We start from the raw sequence: 22,571 nt of genomic DNA on the forward strand, positions 1-22,571 counted from the left end.
GACGCAGTGTGCGGACCTAGCCTAAGGGTACCTTCACACTTAGCGATGCAGCAGCGATCCGACCAGCGATCTGACCTGGTCAGGATCGCTGCTGCATCGCTACATGGTCGCTGGTGAGCTGTCAAACAGGCAGATCTCACCAGCGACCACTGAACAGCCCCCAGCCAGCAGCGACGTGCAAGCGACGCTGCGCTTGCACGGAGCCGCCGACTGGAAGCTGCGGAGACTGGTAACTAAGGTAAACATCGGGTATGGTTACCCGATGTTTACATTAGTTACCAGCGCTGTGTGCAGAGAGCAGGGAGCCGCGCACACTGAGCGCTGGCTCCTTGCTCTCCTAGCTGCTGTACACATCGGCTTAATTAACCCGATGTGTACAGCAGCTACATGTGCAGAGAGCAGGAGCCGGCTGGTAACTAAGGTAAATATCGGGTAACCACCTTGGTTACCCGATGTTTATCTTGGTTACAGCTTACCTCAGCTGCCAGACGCCGGCTCCTGCTCCCTGCTCGCTTCATTTGTCGCTCTCTCGCTGTCACACACAGCGATCTGTGTGTCACAGCGGGAGAGCGGCTTTGAAGAAAACGAACCAGGGCTGTGTGTAACGAGCAGCGATCTCGCAGCAGGGGCCAGATCGCTGCTCAGTGTCACACACAGCGAGATCGCTAATGAGGTCACTGCTGCGTCACAAAAAGCGTGACTCAGCAGCAATCTCGGCAGCGAGCTCGCTGTGTGTGAAGCACCCCTAAGAGTCTGACTGGATCCCAGAAACTCACTCAGCTTTTATGCACACATACTGATTACAAGCAAAGAGGTCACAGGTGAGGATGTTACCTTTATTAGCCATTCAAACCCATTTGTGTCAACTGCTATGCATGTTATCAGGCCAAAATCATCAGGGTAGGTGAACTTTTGATCAGGGTGATTTGGATGTTTTTGGTTGTCATTATGATTTAAAAAGAGAAAACACAGTAGTTGGACAATAAATGGCTTCATCCAACCACTAACCATGAGTGGAAAAAAGATTTTGTGTTTATGTGTATGTAAACTTTTGAGTACAACTGTATATGGGTATTGTGAGCATCTAGAAAATTAATCTAGGGATGCAATGAGCATCGCGAACCCACAGATGATTTACAAAATTGTATAATATTGGGTTGTAAAAGGGAAGAATTACATTTTTTCCACAAAAATTTTGCTTCAGCTCAAATATTACATTTCCACAAAAATAGCTAGATAAATTAGACCCCACAATTTGTTGTGCAATATCTCCGTAGTATAATGATTAGAGATGAGCGAACCGGTCGCGGTTCGGCTCGAGGTTGGTTCGCCGAACGGACCTCCCGTTCGAGTTCGGTTCGTCGAACGTTCGACGAACCGAACTCGAACTGCATAGGAAACAATGGCAGGCAATCACAAACACAGAAAAACACCTAGAAAACACCCTCAAAGGTGTCCTAAAGGTGACAAACAACTCAAACACATTGGAAAGTGACAAGGACATATACTCATGCGAAAACAAAACAGCTGGACAAGGAAAAAGAGGAGGACACACAGATATAGGCATGGCACGCCCTTCTAAAATCATGTAAAACACCGCAAGGTGACTCCAAGCGGAGTCTCCATTTTTTCCAAAAATTGGGCCACACACACACCCACCCCTTCAGTGGCAGCAGTTGTGCCCCAGTTGTACACTTCACAGCTACATTTGCATCAAGCACATTCAAAAATACGCCATTCTTATCCATCCCCAGGATGACACCGGGGTAGGTAGCAAAGTCTTTGCTGACCCATGACTTGTTCATCTTGGCTTCTTTTAAAAACAATGTAAGCAAGGGTTACTCCAAGCGGAGTCTCCCTTTTTTCCAAAAATTGGGCCACACAGACACCCACCCCATCAGTGGCAGCACTTGGGCCCTAGTTGCAAACAGGATGTTTTGATTTGCATCAAGCACATTCAAAAATACGCCATTCTTATCCGTCCCCAGGATGACACCGGGGTAGGTAGCAAAGTCTTTCCTGATCCCAGCTCTGTTCATCTTGGCTTCTTTTAAAAACACATCAAGCAAGGGTTACTCCAAGCGGAGTCTCCCTTTTTTTCCAAAAATTGGGCCACACAGACACCCACCCCATCAGTGGCAGCACTTGGGCCCTAGTTGCAAACAGGATGTTTTGATTTGCATCAAGCACATTCAAAAATACGCCATTCTTATCCGTCCCCAGGATGACACCGGGGTAGGTAGCAAAGTCTTTCCTGATCCCAGCTCTGTTCATCTTGGCTTCTTTTAAAAACACATCAAGCAAGGGTTACTCCAAGCGGAGTCTCCCTTTTTTTCCAAAAATTGGGCCACACAGACACCCACCCCATCAGTGGCAGCACTTGGGCCCTAGTTGCAAACAGGATGTTTTGATTTGCATCAAGCACATTCAAAAATACGCCATTCTTATCCGTCCCCAGGATGACACCGGGGTAGGTAGCAAAGTCTTTGCTGATCCCAGCTCTGTTCATCTTGGCTTCTTTTAAAAACACATCAAGCAAGGGTTACTCCAAGCGGAGTCTCCCTTTTTTTCCAAAAATTGGGCCACACAGACACCCACCCCATCAGTGGCAGCACTTGGGCCCTAGTTGCAAACAGGATGTTTTGATTTGCATCAAGCACATTCAAAAATACGCCATTCTTATCCGTCCCCAGGATGACACCGGGGTAGGTAGCAAAGTCTTTCCTGATCCCAGCTCTGTTCATCTTGGCTTCTTTTAAAAACACATCAAGCAAGGGTTACTCCAAGCGGAGTCTCCCTTTTTTTCCAAAAATTGGGCCACACAGACACCCACCCCATCAGTGGCAGCACTTGGGCCCTAGTTGCAAACAGGATGTTTTGATTTGCATCAAGCACATTCAAAAATACGCCATTCTTATCCGTCCCCAGGATGACACCGGGGTAGGTAGCAAAGTCTTTGCTGATCCCAGCTCTGTTCATCTTGGCTTCTTTTAAAAACACATCAAGCAAGGGTTACTCCAAGCGGAGTCTCCCTTTTTTTCCAAAAATTGGGCCACACAGACACCCACCCCATCAGTGGCAGCACTTGGGCCCTAGTTGCAAACAGGATGTTTTGATTTGCATCAAGCACATTCAAAAATACGCCATTCTTATCCGTCCCCAGGATGACACCGGGGTAGGTAGCAAAGTCTTTGCTGATCCCAGCTCTGTTCATCTTGGCTTCTTTTAAAAACACATCAAGCAAGGGTTACTCCAAGCGGAGTCTCCCTTTTTTTCCAAAAATTGGGCCACACAGACACCCACCCCATCAGTGGCAGCACTTGGGCCCTAGTTGCAAACAGGATGTTTTGATTTGCATCAAGCACATTCAAAAATACGCCATTCTTATCCGTCCCCAGGATGACACCGGGGTAGGTAGCAAAGTCTTTCCTGATCCCAGCTCTGTTCATCTTGGCTTCTTTTAAAAACACATCAAGCAAGGGTTACTCCAAGCGGAGTCTCCCTTTTTTTCCAAAAATTGGGCCACACAGACACCCACCCCATCAGTGGCAGCACTTGGGCCCTAGTTGCAAACAGGATGTTTTGATTTGCATCAAGCACATTCAAAAATACGCCATTCTTATCCGTCCCCAGGATGACACCGGGGTAGGTAGCAAAGTCTTTGCTGATCCCAGCTCTGTTCATCTTGGCTTCTTTTAAAAACACATCAAGCAAGGGTTACTCCAAGCGGAGTCTCCCTTTTTTTCCAAAAATTGGGCCACACAGACACCCACCCCATCAGTGGCAGCACTTGGGCCCTAGTTGCAAACAGGATGTTTTGATTTGCATCAAGCACATTCAAAAATACGCCATTCTTATCCGTCCCCAGGATGACACCGGGGTAGGTAGCAAAGTCTTTGCTGATCCCAGCTCTGTTCATCTTGGCTTCTTTTAAAAACACATCAAGCAAGGGTTACTCCAAGCGGAGTCTCCCTTTTTTTCCAAAAATTGGGCCACACAGACACCCACCCCATCAGTGGCAGCACTTGGGCCCTAGTTGCAAACAGGATGTTTTGATTTGCATCAAGCACATTCAAAAATACGCCATTCTTATCCGTCCCCAGGATGACACCGGGGTAGGTAGCAAAGTCTTTCCTGATCCCAGCTCTGTTCATCTTGGCTTCTTTTAAAAACACATCAAGCAAGGGTTACTCCAAGCGGAGTCTCCCTTTTTTTCCAAAAATTGGGCCACACAGACACCCACCCCATCAGTGGCAGCACTTGGGCCCTAGTTGCAAACAGGATGTTTTGATTTGCATCAATCACATTCAAAAATACCCCATAATTAACCGTCCCCAGGATGACACCGGGGTAGGTAGCAAAGTCTTTGCTGACCCATGACTTGTTCATCTTGGCTTCTTTTAAAAACAATGTAAGCAAGGGTTACTCCAAGCGGAGTCTCCCTTTTTTCCAAAAATTGGGCCACACAGACACCCACCCCATCAGTGGCAGCACTTGGGCCCTAGTTGCAAACAGGATGTTTTGATTTGCATCAAGCACATTCAAAAATATGCCATTCTTATCCGTCCCCAGGATGACACCGGGGTAGGTAGCAAAGTCTTTGCTGATCCCAGCTCTGTTCATCTTGGCTTCTTTTAAAAACACATCAAGCAAGGGTTACTCCAAGCGGAGTCTCCCTTTTTTTCCAAAAATTGGGCCACACAGACACCCACCCCATCAGTGGCAGCACTTGGGCCCTAGTTGCAAACAGGATGTTTTGATTTGCATCAATCACATTCAAAAATACCCCATAATTAACCGTCCCCAGGATGACACCGGGGTAGGTAGCAAAGTCTTTGCTGACCCATGACTTGTTCATCTTGGCTTCTTTTAAAAACAATGTAAGCAAGGGTTACTCCAAGCGGAGTCTCCCTTTTTTCCAAAAATTGGGCCACACAGACACCCACCCCATCAGTGGCAGCACTTGGGCCCTAGTTGCAAACAGGATGTTTTGATTTGCATCAAGCACATTCCAAATCCACAAGCATTTACTCTCCCCAGGATGACACAGGGGTAGTAAATTCCTTCTGGATCCATGACTTGTTCATTTTGATGAACGTCAGTCTGTCCACATTGTCACTGGACAGACGCGTGCGCTTATCTGTCAGCACACACCCAGCAGCACTGAATACACGTTCAGAGACAACGCTGGCAGCTGGACACGACAAAATCTCCAAGGCGTAACTGGAGAGCTCTGGCCATTTTTCTATGTTTGAAGCCCAAAAGGAGCAAGGCTCCAGTTGCACAGTCATGGCATCGATGTTCATTTGGAGATACTCCTGTATCATCCTCTCCAGCCGTTGAGTATGTGTCAGACTTGTTGTCTCTGGTGGCCTTGCAAAAGAGGGTCTAAAAAAATTATGAAAAGATTCCATAAAATTGCTGTTACCGGCACCAGATACGGTCCTACTGGTACGGGTAGACTGGTGAAGATGACGAGACCGTCCCATGTTTGTCAAGTTACAACTGGGAGATTCCCTCCCTGCACCTGCACGGTTGTTTGGTGGAAAAGCCGAGCTAAGATCGAGTAACAGCTTCTGCTGATACTCCTGCATACGTGCGTCCCTTTCTATGGCTGGAATTATGTCACAAAATTTGGACTTGTACCGGGGATCTAATAGTGTGGCAATCCAGTAGTCATCATCACTTCTAATTTTGTCAATACGACTGTCATGTTGGAGGTAGTGCAACAAAAAGGCACTCATGTGTCTTGCGCAGCCATGCGGACCAAGTCCACGCTGTGTTTGTGGCATAGAGGTGCTACCCGTTCTTTCTTCCTCTGACATCTCCCCCCAACCTCTTTCAACTGAAATTTGACCAAGGTCTCCCTCATCCGCTGAGTCTTCCATGTCCATGGACAGTTCGTCCTCCATTTCTTCATGTTCTCCTGCACCTTGCTCAACATTTCGCCTGCTACTATGCGCCCTTGTCGATCCCTGTTCCCCATGGTCCCATGCCTGCTGCGTTGGTGATGATGAACGTCTGGACCTTGGTGATGTTGTTGTCCCTTGCACATATGAATCCTCCTGTAGTTCCTCCCCTTCATGTTGTCCCACCCCCTGACTCCGAATAGTGTTTAGCGTGTGCTCCAGCATGTAAATGACTGGAATCGTCATGCTGATAATGGCATTGTCAGAGCTAAACATATTCGTCGCCATGTCGAAACTGTGCAGAAGGGTGCATAGGTCCTTGATCTGAGACCACTCCATCAGGGTGATCTGCCCCACCTCTGCATCTCGTTGGCCCAGGCTATACGTCATGACGTATTGCACCAGGGCTCTGCGGTGCTGCCACAGTCGCTGTAACATGTGGAGAGTTGAATTCCAGCGTGTCGCCACATCGCATTTCAGGCGATGAACCGGCAGGCCGAAAGACTTCTGTAGCGATGCAAGTCGCTCAGCTGCGGCGCTTGAACGCCGGAAGTGAGCAGACAGTTTTCGTGCCCTGTTCAGAAGGCCATCTAGGCCGGGATAGTGTGTTAAAAATTGCTGCACGACAAGGTTCAACACGTGAGCCATACAAGGTACGTGTGTCACCTTGCCCAGGCGAAGGGCCGCACCCAGGTTTGCAGCATTGTCGCACACGGCCTTACCAGGCTGCAGGTTGAGTGGAGACAACCATTTATTAAACTCGGACCGCAGAGCTGACCACAACTCCTCAGCTGTGTGACTCTTATTACCAAGACATGTCAAGCTAAAGACCGCCTGATGCCGTTGCGCTCGGCTGCCAGCATAGTAATGAGGCGTGCGTGATTCCTTCTGCGCAGTGAGAACGCTGGTGGCCTGACCAGGCAGGCTTGGGGCGGAGGTGGAGGACCCAGATGAGGTGGAGGATGCAGAAGCTGTGGCGGAACTTGGACAGACAGAGGATTGACACACAAGTCGTGGGGACGGCAAGACTTGTGCAGCAGACCCTTCACCATCTATCACCATAGTTACCCAGTGCCCAGTCAGCGACATGTAACGTCCCTGTCCATGCTTACTGGTCCAAGTATCGGTGGTGAAATGCACCCGTTCACACACAGAGTTTCTCAAGGAAGCGGTGATGTTGTGTGCGACATGCTGGTGTAGCGCGGGCACACCTTTCTTAGAGAAGTAGTGGCGACTAGGCATCTGGTACTGGGGCACAGCGACAGACATAAGGTCTCTAAAATCCTGTGTGTCCACTAGGCGGAAAGGCAGCATTTCGGTAGCCAACAGCTTACAGAGGGATAGAGTCAACCTCTTAGCTTTGTCATGGGTCGGAGGAAGTGGCCTTTTATTTGACCACATCTGAGGGACAGAGATCTGGCTGCTGTGTGTAGACGGTGTTGAGTAGGGTGTCCCTGGAAAAATGCAGGTTTGTGAGGAAAGTGCAGGCGGAGACATGATGTTGCCTTCATCCAACGTTGGTGCTATCGATGTCTGAGAGAGCTGTACACACTCACTTGTTTCCCCTTCCAAACCAACTGACGACCTTACAAGCAAACTGCCTGTTGCGGTTACAGTGGTGGAAGTTTTGCGTGGAAAAACAGGTGTGACAGCTGTCCCCACAGTCCTAGAAGATGAAGAGCGCGCGGATGCACTGGAAGGGGCGGGCGGTGGATGGTTCGCTCCGCTAGCCGGCATTGCAGCACGGTGAGCTTCCCACCGGGACTTATGATATTTATTCATGTGACGATTCATGGAAGAAGTTGTCAAACTGCTGAGGTTTTGACCTCTACTAACAGAATCATGACAAATGTTACATATCACATGAGTTGGGCGATCTTTTTCGATGTGAAAAAAGGCCCAGGCTAGGCAAGGCTTAGAGGCCATGCGACCTGTTGATCCACCCCGAATAATGCTCATAGGCAGAGTGGTGGCTGAGGATGCAGTTGTAGACGTGCTACCAGTGCTCCGACTCTGTCCAGGAAGGCGCAAGGTAACTTCGTCGTCGGTTGCATCCTCCTCCACCGCCTCTGTTGACCTCCTCGAGTGCCTGACTGGGGGTTGACAGTAGGTGGGATCTAGAACGTCATCATCAATTGTTGTGTTCGCACTCCCCTCCCCCTCAGACCGAGCCTCTTCTTGCCCTGACCGAATATTTAAGTTGTCATCCCAATCGGGTATCTGCGTCTCATCTTCATCAGTATGTTCCTCATTGTCTATAACCACAGGTGTTACAGTTTGTGACAAAGGGTCAACATTATGCTCAGAAACTTGGTCCTCACGGCCTGAATCTGAGTCACAAAGGTTCTGGGCATCACTGCAGACCATTTCCTGTTCTGTACTCACTGTAGCTTGGGAGCAGACCTCTGATTCCCAGGCTATAGTGTGACTGAACAGCTCTGCAGACTCAGCCATCTCAGTTCCACCATACTGTGCAGGGCTGATGGAGACTTCAGAGCTGGGAGAAATCAAGTGTGATTGGGATGACAACTCAGAGGAATGGTGTTTTTTGGATGCGGTACTTGAAGTGGCTGAGAGGGCACTTGTTGGACCACTTGAGATCCATTCAAGCATTTTCCTTTTTTGCCCATCATCTACCTTTGTTCCTCTTGTTCGTGTCCGTAAAAAAGGGAGCACATCGGATTGTCCACAATAAGTAGTAGACATCTTACTTTTGCTAGTAGATGGTCTATCTTCAGCAGATGATAATGGAGCTTTGGCACCTTCCCCACTGACAAAACCTTTTTTGCCTTTTCCACCACGCCTCTTCCCCTTTCCACCAGCATCTGTCATTTTGCCACTCATGTTGATTGCGACAAGATTGTGGACTGAAAATGTGGTAGTAAAAATTGAGAGGTGGTGAAGATTGCAGTGGTGGTCTAGCTTTATTAACAGCAGAATAATAAAGAATAAATATCCCTGACAATGTAACTTAGTTATAATTCGTTGGAGTGTGCAACGCAGGCAGACGTGCTGCAAATGTCTTGGCACTAGTGGGACTATAGCAAAGTCCAATAGCCACGTATAGGATGCCACTAGGTACACTGAGTGTGTGCTAGTATAATGGCTTAGTTATAATTAGTTGGAGTGTGCAACGCAGGCAGATGCGCTCTGCAAATGTCTTGGCACTAGTAGGACTATAGCAAAGTCCAATAGCCACGTATAGGATGCCACTAGGTACACTGAGTGTGTGCTAGTATAATGGCTTAGTTATAATTAGTTGGAGTGTGCAACGCAGGCAGACGTGCTGCAAATGTCTTGGCACTAGTGGGACTATAGCAAAGTCCAATAGCCACGTATAGGATGCCACTAGGTACACTGAGTGTGTGCTAGTATAATGGCTTAGTTATAATTAGTTGGAGTGTGCAACGCAGGCAGACGTGCTGCAAATGTCTTGGCACTAGTGGGACTATAGCAAAGTCCAATAGCCACGTATAGGATGCCACTAGGTACACTGAGTGTGTGCTAGTATAATGGCTTAGTTATAATTAGTTGGAGTGTGCAACGCAGGCAGACGTGCTGCAAATGTCTTGGCACTAGTGGGACTATAGCAAAGTCCAATAGCCACGTATAGGATGCCACTAGGTACACTGAGTGTGTGCTAGTATAATGGCTTAGTTATAATTAGTTGGAGTGTGCAACGCAGGCAGACGTGCTGCAAATGTCTTGGCACTAGTGGGACTATAGCAAAGTCCAATAGCCACGTATAGGATGCCACTAGGTACACTGAGTGTGTGCTAGTATAATGGCTTAGTTATAATTAGTTGGAGTGTGCAACGCAGGCAGACGTGCTGCAAATGTCTTGGCACTAGTGGGACTATAGCAAAGTCCAATAGCCACGTATAGGATGCCACTAGGTACACTGAGTGTGTGCTAGTATAATGGCTTAGTTATAATTAGTTGGAGTGTGCAACGCAGGCAGACGTGCTGCAAATGTCTTGGCACTAGTGGGACTATAGCAAAGTCCAATAGCCACGTATAGGATGCCACTAGGTACACTGAGTGTGTGCTAGTATAATGGCTTAGTTATAATTAGTTGGAGTGTGCAACGCAGGCAGACGTGCTGCAAATGTCTTGGCACTAGTGGGACTATAGCAAAGTCCAATAGCCACGTATAGGATGCCACTAGGTACACTGAGTGTGTGCTAGTATAATGGCTTAGTTATAATTAGTTGGAGTGTGCAATGCAGGCAGACGTGCTGCAAATGTCTTGGCACTAGTGGGACTATAGCAAAGTCCAATAGCCACGTATAGGATGCCACTAGGTACACTGAGTGTGTGCTAGTATAATGGCTTAGTTATAATTAGTTGGAGTGTGCAACGCAGGCAGACGTGCTGCAAATGTCTTGGCACTAGTGGGACTATAGCAAAGTCCAATAGCCACGTATAGGATGCCACTAGGTACACTGAGTGTGTGCTAGTATAATGGCTTAGTTATAATTAGTTGGAGTGTGCAACGCAGGCAGACGTGCTGCAAATGTCTTGGCACTAGTGGGACTATAGCAAAGTCCAATAGCCACGTATAGGATGCCACTAGGTACACTGAGTGTGTGCTAGTATAATGGCTTAGTTATAATTAGTTGGAGTGTGCAACGCAGGCAGACGTGCTGCAAATGTCTTGGCACTAGTGGGACTATAGCAAAGTCCAATAGCCACGTATAGGATGCCACTAGGTACACTGAGTGTGTGCTAGTATAATGGCTTAGTTATAATTAGTTGGAGTGTGCAACGCAGGCAGACGTGCTGCAAATGTCTTGGCACTAGTGGGACTATAGCAAAGTCCAATAGCCACGTATAGGATGCCACTAGGTACACTGTGTGCTAGTATAATGGCTTAGTTATAATTAGTTGGAGTGTGCAACGCAGGCAGACGTGCTGCAAATGTCTTGGCACTAGTGGGACTATAGCAAAGTCCAATAGCCACGTATAGGATGCCACTAGGTACACTGAGTGTGTGCTAGTATAATGGCTTAGTTATAATTAGTTGGAGTGTGCAACGCAGGCAGACGTGCTGCAAATGTCTTGGCACTAGTGGGACTATAGCAAAGTCCAATAGCCACGTATAGGATGCCACTAGGTTCACTGAGTGTGTGCTAGTATAATGACTTAGTTATAATTAGTTGGAGTGTGCAACGCAGGCAGATGCGCTCTGCAAATGTCTTGGCACTAGTAGGACTATAGCAAAGTCCAATAGCCACGTATAGGATGCCACTAGGTACACTGAGTGTTTGCTAGTAAAATTGCTTAGTTTAAAAAAGTTGTAGTGTGCAATGCAGGCAGACGTGCTCTGCAAATGTCTTTGCACTAGTGGGACTATAGCAAAGTCCAATAGCCACGTATAGGATGCCACTAGGTACACTGAGTGTGTGCTAGTATAATGGCTTAGTTATAATTAGTTGGAGTGTGCAACGCAGGCAGACGTGCTGCAAATGTCTTGGCACTAGTGGGACTATAGCAAAGTCCAATAGCCACGTATAGGATGCCACTAGGTACACTGAGTGTGTGCTAGTATAATGGCTTAGTTATAATTAGTTGGAGTGTGCAACGCAGGCAGACGTGCTGCAAATGTCTTGGCACTAGTGGGACTATAGCAAAGTCCAATAGCCACGTATAGGATGCCACTAGGTACACTGAGTGTGTGCTAGTATAATGGCTTAGTTATAATTAGTTGGAGTGTGCAACGCAGGCAGACGTGCTGCAAATGTCTTGGCACTAGTGGGACTATAGCAAAGTCCAATAGCCACGTATAGGATGCCACTAGGTACACTGAGTGTGTGCTAGTATAATGGCTTAGTTATAATTAGTTGGAGTGTGCAACGCAGGCAGACGTGCTGCAAATGTCTTGGCACTAGTGGGACTATAGCAAAGTCCAATAGCCACGTATAGGATGCCACTAGGTACACTGAGTGTGTGCTAGTATAATGGCTTAGTTATAATTAGTTGGAGTGTGCAACGCAGGCAGACGTGCTGCAAATGTCTTGGCACTAGTGGGACTATAGCAAAGTCCAATAGCCACGTATAGGATGCCACTAGGTACACTGAGTGTGTGCTAGTATAATGGCTTAGTTATAATTAGTTGGAGTGTGCAACGCAGGCAGACGTGCTGCAAATGTCTTGGCACTAGTGGGACTATAGCAAAGTCCAATAGCCACGTATAGGATGCCACTAGGTACACTGAGTGTGTGCTAGTATAATGGCTTAGTTATAATTAGTTGGAGTGTGCAACGCAGGCAGACGTGCTGCAAATGTCTTGGCACTAGTGGGACTATAGCAAAGTCCAATAGCCACGTATAGGATGCCACTAGGTACACTGAGTGTGTGCTAGTATAATGGCTTAGTTATAATTAGTTGGAGTGTGCAACGCAGGCAGACGTGCTGCAAATGTCTTGGCACTAGTGGGACTATAGCAAAGTCCAATAGCCACGTATAGGATGCCACTAGGTTCACTGAGTGTGTGCTAGTATAATGGCTTAGTTATAATTAGTTGGAGTGTGCAACGCAGGCAGATGCGCTCTGCAAATGTCTTGGCACTAGTAGGACTATAGCAAAGTCCAATAGCCACGTATAGGATGCCACTAAAAAACACTTAGTGTGTGCAAGTATAATGGCTTAGTTATAATTAGTTGGAGTGTGCAACGCAGGCAGATGCGCTCTGCAAATGTCTTGGCACTAGTGGGACTATAGCAAAGTCCAATAGCCACGTATAGGATGCCACTAGGTACACTGAGTGTTTGCTAGTAAAATTGCTTAGTTTAAAAAAGTTGTAGTGTGCAATGCAGGCAGACGTGCTCTGCAAATGTCTTTGCACTAGTGGGACTATAGCAAAGTCCAATAGCCACGTATAGGATGCCACTAGGTACACTGAGTGTTTGCTAGTAAAATTGCTTAGTTTAAAAAACTTGGAGTGTGCAATGCAGGCAGATGTGCTCTGCTAATGTCTTTGCACTAGTGGGACTATAGCAAAGTCCAATAGCCACGTATAGGATGCCACTAGGTACACTGAGTGTGTGCTAGTATAATGGCTTAGTTATAATTCGTTGGAGTGTGCAACGCAGGCAGATGCGCTCTGCAAATGTCTTGGCACTAGTGGGACTATAGCAAAGTCCAATAGCCACGTATAGGATGCCACTAGGTACACTGAGTGTTTGCTAGTAAAATTGCTTAGTTTAAAAAAGTTGTAGTGTGCAATGCAGGCAGACGTGCTCTGCAAATGTCTTTGCACTAGTGGGACTATAGCAAAGTCCAATAGCCACGTATAGGATGCCACTAGGTACACTGAATGTTTGCTAGTATAATGGCTTACTTAGAATGAGTTGGAGTGTGCAGAGGACAAGAGGGTACAGTGGCAGGATTGTGGTGCTCTGGGTAGAGGAATGGAAGCCTGCCTTTCTATTCCCTCCTAATGGGGAAATGCAGGGAGGAAATCCCTGACCTGGGCTACACAGACGCTGTTGCTGTTTGCAGGACCTGTCACTTATGGCTCTCTGACCCTGCCGCTTTGAGCCCTTAAAAGGACTGCTATAAAGTGCTCTCCCTATGCTGTCTAACGCTGTGTATGCAGCGCATACAGCTGTATCGGCTATAGGACTCAGGAGGACGGAGCTGCGACACTGATGTCTGACACCAAAGACGCAGAAGGCAGATAATGGCGTTCGTGAAGAAAATGTCCGGTTTTATAATGCAGGGACATGTGACATGCAGATCCTATCACACATGCCGTTGCTTCTCTGGCTCAAAGTCCACTTAGCTGTGTGTGTGTCTGGGATTGGCTGACATGCTGGCCCGCCCCACAAGACGCGCGCGCTTAGGGAAGGAAGACAAGAAAAAAAAAAAAAAAATGGCGATCGCCATTATAGAAACAGCAGTGATCTGAAGGCGCTGTTCACGCACACTATACACTGAAATGTGATAATAGTTTGATTCACAGAGTGACTTACACTATTACAGCAGAAACCAAGCTAGGATTTAGCTGTTTTTTGGCTGCTAGAACCGTTCTCGAACGTTTCTAGAACTATCGAGCTTTTGCAAAAAGCTCGAGTTCTAGTTCGATCTAGAACATGCCCCAAAATCACTCGAGCCGCGAACTGGAGAACCACGAACCACGAACCGCGCTCAACTCTAATAATGATACTCCATATATGGTCACAAACTACTCTTTGGGCACATGGAAGGAGCGCTATTTGAATTTTGAAGTGCTATTTTGGCTGAATAGATTGCGGATGCCATGTCTCTTTTGAAGAGCCCGTGACATGAAAAAAAGCAGAAACTCCCCACAAGTGAACCGAACCAATTCTGGAAACAACACTTCTAGAGGAATTCATTTTGGGGTGTAGTGAGCAATTTATAACATTGGGCTGTGAAAATCAGAGTATTATTTGTTATACAATTTTTCCTGAGTGTGCTAATACCCCATATGTGGTCAAAATCTTGGAGTTCAGATTCTGATATGGCACCATTCTGTCACATTGGCAAAGCCCCTGAAGTTCCAGAACAGCAGAAATCTCCTACAAATGTTTTCCATTTTGGAAATTGCACCCATCTGTGAATTTTTATCTTTGGGTGTAGTGATGATTTTGTATCTGGAAAACACTCATAGCATCAAATGCAGTTAATGTTGCAGAATGAAAAATTGCAAATCTGGCATTGTAGTGCCTGTACATTGTCCCCAGCTCTTTTTTAAAATTGAAGTTTAATGAGAATAAATGTATGGTCATGCACTTGAGTAGAGGAAATAAAATGTATAACTATCTACTCAATTATAAAACACTGGGTAAAATTATCACTGAAAAAGACTTGGGTGTATGTGTGGACGACAAACTCAACTTTACCAGTGTCAGGCAGCTGATGCCAAGGCTAATGAAATAATGGGATGTATTAAAAGAAGCATAGATGCTTATGAGAAGTACATAGTTTTACCCTATACAAGTCACTAGTGCGACCACACATAGAATTCTTTCTACAGTTTTGGTCTCTGGTATATAAGAAGTACATGGCCGAACTAGTGCGAGTGCAGAGAAGAGCAACAAAGGTTATTAAAGGAATGGGTGGACTGCAGTACAAGGACAGTTTATTAAACTTGGGGTTATTCTTCTTGGAAAAATGAAGGCTTAGGGGTGATCTTATTACAAAGTACAGATATATGAGAGGACAGAGCAGAGCTCTCTCTAATCATCTTTTTACACCTAAGCCTGTGACAGGATCAAGGGGGCATCCACTATGGTTAGAGGAAAGGAGGTTTAACACTAGAAGTCCCAGAGAGGGGTCATTTAACATTTCTACCTTTGGAACCCAGATATGGTCGAATGACCGGAAGGATTTTAGCTAACATCCTATAATCACCGTCTTTTGTTCTGTAATTAAGGCCATTACTGTCGCACCACAGGAGGTTGTTGTTTTCCATTGAGTTTAGCCATTTAGTTTCTAGTTAGGGTATCTTCACACTTTAGCGATGCAGCAGCGATCCGACCAGCGATCTGACCTGGTCAGGATCGCTGCTGCATCGCTACATGGTCGCTGGTGAGCTGTCAAACAGGCAGATCTCACCAGCGACCAGTGACCAGCCCCCAGCCAGCAGCGACGTGCAAGCGACGCTGCGCTTGCACGGACCCGGCGTCTGGAAGCTGCGGACACTGGTAACTAAGGTAAACATCGGGTATGGTTACCCGATGTTTACCTTAGTTACCAGCGCACACCGCTTAACTTAGCGTGTGCAGGGAGCAGGAGCCGGCACTGGCAGCGTGAGAGCTGCGGAGGCTGGTAACAAAGGTAAATATCGGGTAACCACCTTGGTTACCCGATGTTTACCTTGGTTACAGCTTACCGCAGGCTGTCAGACGCCGGCTCCTGCTCCCTTCACATTCAGGATTGTTGCTCTCTCGCTGTCACACACAGAGAGCAACAATAAAAAAACGAACCAGGGCTGTGTGTAACGAGCAGCGATCTCACAGCAGGGGCCAGATCGCTGCTCAGTGTCACACACAGCGAGATCGCTAATGAGGTCACAAAAAACGTGACTCAGCAGCGATCTCAGTAGCGATCTCGCTGTGTGTGAAGTACCCCTTAGTTCTATTCAGTTTGGACTAAGGGTCATTTGACCCTCTTTCGGGACTTCAGGGGGGAGCTCGAAATTTCTGGACTTCTAGTGTTAATCATAATCATACATGCAGATTCTTTACTGTAAGAGCAGTCAGACTATGGAACTCTCTGCCACATAATGTTGTAATAATTGATTCACTACTACAATTTAGGAGAGGCCTGGATGGCTTTCTTGAAAAATATATTACTGGTTATGTGCACTAGATCCTGTGATGGGATATTGATTCAGGGAACCAGTCTGATTGCTGTATGTGGAGTCAGGAAGGATTTTTTTTCCCTAATGTGGCACTCACTGTCTGCCCCATAGGTTTTTTTTACCTTCCTCTGGATCAACATGTTAAGTTAGGTCATGGGTTGAACTCGATGGACCTAGGTCTGTCTTTAATCTTAAACACTATGAAACTATTCTTCTGGAGACATGGACTCTGTAAATTAAGTGGACTCTACCTAACATGTGGATAATAACTGTGGTTTGTGCACACTTTGGAGCATGGAAAGAGGGGGGCATTTGAGTTTGGGAGCGAAGATTCTGCAGAATGTCTTTTTGGGGGGACATACCACTTTTTGAGAGCCGTTGTGCCATCAGAAGCCCCGTATATAATCTGTTAACAGATGAAGGACCTGAGTGGGGACTTGTTTATTTGTGGGTTGAGTTGAATGCTATTGGTAGCATTTTGAGGTACAAAACATTTTGAATCAGTTCACATTTATCCTGTGCTCTTTGCTGAGCATTTATCGGGGTTTCCATCAGCATCTCTGAAATACACAATGCAGATGAAACTCCAGATAGATCCATTCATTAATGAGGCAGACAGAGTTTTTCCATTTGGTCTCCGTTGAAACTGTAATTGAGCGCACTTTTGTTCATGCCTAAAAAACACATAAAAAGACTAAAGGGGGCTTTACACGCAGCGACATCGCTAGCGATGTTGCTGGTGAAAGCACCTGCCCCCGTCTGTTGTGCGTCTCGGGCAAATCGCTGCCCGTGGCGCACAACATCATTAGGACCCGTCAGACGTACTTACCTGCCTAGCGATGTCGCTGTAGCCGGCGAACCACCTCCTTTCTAAGGGGGCGGTTCGTGCAGCGTCACAGCGACATCACTAAGCGGCTGCCCAATAGAAGTGGAGGGGCGGAGATGAGCAGGTGTAACATCCCGCCCACCTCCTTCCTTCTTCATTGTGGGCAGCCGCAGGTACGGTGATGGTCCTCGTTCCTGGGGTGTCACACGTAATGATGTGTGCTGCCGCAGGAACAACGAACAACCAGAGTCCTGCAACAGCAACGATTTTATGAAAATGAACAACGTGTCAACGATCAATAATAAGGTGAGTATTTTTGATCGCTAACACTCGCTCGGAGCTGTTACACACAATAACGTTGCTAACGACGCCGGATGTGCGTCCCGGAATCCGTGACCCCGGCAATATATCGTTAGATACGTCGTTACGTGTAACGGGGCCTTTACAGCTTTGGATTGTAGGCCAGACAGGAGCTCAAAATGACTCTGCCTCATTATCGGGAATGTTCCGTTTGGCATTTTGTGTAAATCATATTTTTCAGACATTTACACGTAAACCTCAATATAATCATTCACCTTAAATTGTAGGATAAACAAAAGCTAAGCCTTATTTTGGTCTTTGGGAGGTAGAAATGAACTTATCAACAGCAGTTCAAGAATTGGTTTTATATACTTATTTTTTATTCTGTTCACCCTGCAGTATGTTATAAGACAGCTTTATTCCTCAAGTCAATATGATTACAGCAATATATTATTTATATTAATATAATTTTTAGGTTTTTGTACTGTTACATTAAAAAACGCTTTTTTTTTTACAAAATAATGTTTTTTGCATTCCCATATGTTGAAGGATTTTTCTTTTATTTTTATGCTGACAGTTATTTGAGGGCTTTTTTTGTGGGATCAGTTAGAGATTTAATTAGTACCATTTTTAGGCATAAAATATTTGTTGATCGCTTTTTATTCTACTTTTTTTGGACAAAGAATGAATTAAACATAGCAATTGAGGAACTTGTATTTTTACGTCGTTCATTGTAAAAGTTGTAAGACAGCTTTATGTTTTGGGTCAGTACATTTACATGAATAACACATTTATATTATTTTTTATGTTTTGCTGCTTTTACAAAATTGTTTTTAAATAGCCTTATTCTGACAACTATAGCTTTTTTATTTTTTCCCTGATGATGCTCTTTGTGGGCTTGTTTTTTTGTGGGACAAGGTAGTGTTTTTAGGGATACCATAATTCTACAAAACTTTTTGATTTTGTCTTTTTGTCAGCTGTATTATGAAAAAGCATAGTTTTTGTTATGTTTTTAATTGATTTTTTTTGCAGTGTTCACTGTTAAATAATGTGACAGATTTATAGATCAGGTAATGCTGTATATGGCAATTTCAAATTATGTTACTTTTTTGTTTGTTTTTACATAAACATACATATATATTGGCATTATTCTTTTTCTGGTCTTTATTTTTTTTATATATTTTGTTTAAATATTTTTACAGGTTTTTACATTTGTTTGTTTTTTTCAATTTTACTTAGTTCCTCTATAAGACTAACTTTTATTATTCTTATCACTGGTGTAATGCATTGCAAAACACATTTACTGCAATTCATTACACCTGTCAGTTTTACGCTAACAGAACACCTTTTAGACTATGCTTCTGGCATTATTTCCCCTCAGGTTGTCATAACAAGCATCGGCAGCCTGTGATCATGTCGCGGGGGTGCAGATCCGGTGGGGGAGAGAGCACACTCCTGTCCCAGACTCGTAGATGCTGTGACTGCTAATGATTGTGGCATTTTAGATGGTTAAACAGCCAGGGGCATTGCGGGCACCAACCGTGGCTGTTACAGCCGGAGATCGGCTATCACTTAGGCTTTTTTAGCATGTCGTGTTTTTGGTACGTGTGACATCCGTTTTCACAAATACCAGAGACATGGACACATGTAGACCCATTACATTTGATGGGTTTGTGCACACGTCTGTGTTTTCACATGGACTGTGTGGTTGTGTATAGCACATGTGTGTCCATATGCGTCACACGGCGAGAAATCAGTTTTTCTCCAGCAGCATGGGTGTCACATGGACCGCACACTAATGTGATCTGTGTGACATCAGTGTGACTCGTACCAGAGAAATCACGTGTCACATAAAAATAAAGAATTTTTATACTTATTGTCTCCGGCGTTGCTGTTGCTTCCGGGTCCCGCTCATTATGCTCATTGCATATTCACAGCACTGACTGCGGACCCGGAATTAACGGCAGCGCCAAAGACAGGTAAGTATATCAGCTCATGCTGTCCGTATGCTATCCAGATGTCATACAGGAACAGTACAGGGACAGCACACGTAGCACACACACACACACACAAGGACACACGCACGTACACCACGGACCATGAAACACGTGTGTGTTTTACACGGTCAAGTGAAAGAGGCCTTAAGCAGAGCTCCCGGCGGCGATTGTGTGGGCACAGATACGTCATATATCGGAAAAGGGTTAAACAGAATTATTGATAACTAGAGACACTAAAACATAAAGCATGCCACTCTGTCTTAAAAAAATAAGGCAGCATATGGCCATACACGGAGTGCCTACAGGTCCATAGGTAAATGACCACAAGTAGTACATACTGTATAATCTGTGCCCAAATATATCTGCAATGTGCTCAAGCTCTTACACCAGGTATAAACAGCCCTCTGGAAGTGATCGGCAGTATGTTTGTCACCATATTTTTTGGCTTTCAAACACACTGGTTTTACAAAAGAAAAAGGTAAAAAAATCCATAATACGCTTACATTTTTGTAAAAGTGCCACAATTAACACATAAACATTCTAAGTTATAACCTAATACTTAAATAAAGTATTATATAATTAATGAATTAATAATAATTAATGAAATAATACCTGAAAGGGAGGTGACAACAAATATTCCACTTGGTAAAACCCCTTCTCCAGCTGTAAATATTAATAATCTTATTAAATCTCTGAGCAGATGTGGGAAAACTTACATAACTGGATATTTGTATCCAGTAAAACATTTTATTACATGTATACCTGTGGGCTGTAACATTTTTATTAAGTTGTTAAATAGTTTTGAACATATTTTTTGGCCAGAAGGATTTCACTCTACAATCACAAGTATTTTCATGGTTCTTAATTAAAAATGGAATTATATATTTGTGTGGATGCCCAAAGTCGACCCTGTGTTTAGCAAAGAACAGCCTTATTGGCTCTGTCAGAGCAATGATAGGAATCAATGATATGCCTTGCTGGTTGGAGGTATTTTACGCTCTTTGATCAAAAAACGCTAAATAAGTACCTTACGTTTTTAACGTTTTCAGCAATATTCGAGTTCATGTATTGATGAATTGCAGTGTGCTTATGCATCATGTCTGTATATGTTTGTATATCGAACACATAGAATATTTGTGCACCTGTACATTAAAGGGAACCTGTCAACTGAAAGATTCTGACCAAACTGTCAGCTGATAAAAAATCACAGGGGGAAGGGGTTAAAATAAACTATTTTTACCAGTGTGCGTGCGTCTTGTTTTTTTAACTGTACACTTACTGGATTAGTAATGGAGGTGTCTGATAAACACCTATCCATTACTAACCTTAGGGCCTGATGCCAGCTGTCAAGTCACAGCTGACATCAACCCAAAAAATATTACCCTGGTTGCCACCACACCAGGGCTATTAGAAACAGTTGGGCAAAGCCCCAGAATTGGCACATCTAATGGATGTGCCACCTCTGGGACTGCTGCGAGATGCGATTTTTAGGCTGGGAAGAGCCAAATAGCCATGGGCCTTCCCAACCTGATAATACCAGCCCCCAGCTATCTGCTTTACCTTGGCTAGTTATCAAAAATAGGGAGGACCCCACATCTATTGTATGTGTTTCATTGATTTTTAGGTACAGTATCATGTAGACATGATCAGATCAGACAAAATTTGAATTTGCGTGTCTTTGCATTTTCTCCTAGGAAATTTGATTCACAAAGAAGTTGTTCTTTGTGAATTTATTGTTACTTAAGCTCTTGGGTCTAGAGAGACCTAGGAGCATAATACCGTAACTATTATATGTAAAAATGTTAAAATAATTATTATAGTCACTTCACTGCTCACCGCTCCTCCTCCTAAGTGTTGAAACCTCCAGGTTTTGCTAGTCCCTGAAAGGTTCTGTGAATGCGCCCACACAGGTCACCGCATATGTCATGATGTCATGGGCCATGACTGGGGATTTGGATTTCAATGAGTGCGTGATGAGAGGGTGAGGGTAGGCAGGAGAAGGTCCACCTTAGGAATATAGTGGACTTCTAACTAAGGGCACGTTCTATTCTTTAATCACTAATATAAATGAAAATTAACAATATTTTTGCCATTTTGGCTAGTAGGAGAATATACCTATTTCTGCAATATATTATGTATAATAGCATATTCAGACACTTTGAAATGTTGAATGTTCATTTTCTGTTAAGATCTAAGTATCTATAGAGTTGCAGTGGTTGCACTTGCTTATGAGCCCTGGTGCCTAAAAAGACTTCTCCACAATGTAAAATGACATCAGTTACCAAGATGTAATATAGTTACAGTGGGCAAAGAGGTTCAAAGTAACATCTTTCAACACAGCTTCCTAGTATCCGAGTATAGGGAGCAACCAAAACTGGGTCTCCTATTTTCAAGGGCCCAAAACCAACTGCCCTAAACCAACTGCACAGCTTTGTCTTTGTGAATAGCCAAATTTGGTACAAAGTTGAAGGATGAAGCATAAAAAAAACTAAACATCTTATTTTATAGAAAATGTGTATAAAATGATTTCTGTATTATAAATAGGGATGATCGAATATCAGAAATATTCGGCAATATTCGGCTTCGTGAATATCTGATGAATAGTTCGCCGCTATGTGCATATTCAATGCACAATGTAAATCTATGGGAAGCCCGAATAGTTGCTATTCGGCTACTATTCGGGTTTCCCATAAACTTACATTGCGCATCGAATTTTTGCAAATCGTCAAATAGTGGCGACCTATTCGGCGAATATGGGCGTTGCCGAATATTTGCGGTATTCGATCATCTCTAATTATAAACTAATGACAGTGCTGGTTATTGGACTTAAACACAAGCAAATATACCTTTGTGTCCACTGATAGAGCTGGAATTGAAAAAGACTTTAAATAAATCTGGAAACCAGCTGACAACTGTTTCGAAGTCAGGCAACTGCTCTAGATCTCCATACTAAACCCTCCCCATCACTTCCCGTTGGATGTTTACTGATATTCCAGCATGTTCTTATGTCATTGTTTATGACATACATGAGCTGTCAAACAACACAAAGGGGCACATGTTGGGAGGGTGACAAGAGCCAGAACACTTGCCTAGTTTGTAAAGACCGTGGTGCACTTGCCAGTTTATTTGAATATCTGATAAAATATTCTTGTTTTTGCCATTTTAATTCTGTCCACGGCCAGAAAGCCCCCTAATTACCGCACCATGTA

The 22,571-nt window shown here is 44.7% G+C and overlaps 1 long non-coding RNA gene across 1 annotated transcript in view; it reads right to left on the reverse strand.

Annotated features, from left to right (window-relative positions):
* LOC142296125 (uncharacterized) overlaps positions 1–22,323 on the reverse strand; it is a 39,786-nt gene extending 17,463 nt beyond the window's left edge. The window contains exons 1-2 of the long non-coding RNA XR_012751591.1: positions 22,209–22,323; positions 19,975–20,025 (exon numbers count right to left, since the gene is read on the reverse strand). This is a non-coding gene — a long non-coding RNA (uncharacterized LOC142296125). The remainder of the gene's footprint in view (positions 1–19,974; positions 20,026–22,208) is intronic.
* Positions 22,324–22,571: the final 248 nt, after the last annotated feature.

The sequence above is a fragment of the Anomaloglossus baeobatrachus genome, chromosome 1 (genome assembly GCF_048569485.1).
Source record: "Anomaloglossus baeobatrachus isolate aAnoBae1 chromosome 1, aAnoBae1.hap1, whole genome shotgun sequence".
Taxonomy (NCBI): domain Eukaryota; kingdom Metazoa; phylum Chordata; class Amphibia; order Anura; family Aromobatidae; genus Anomaloglossus; species Anomaloglossus baeobatrachus.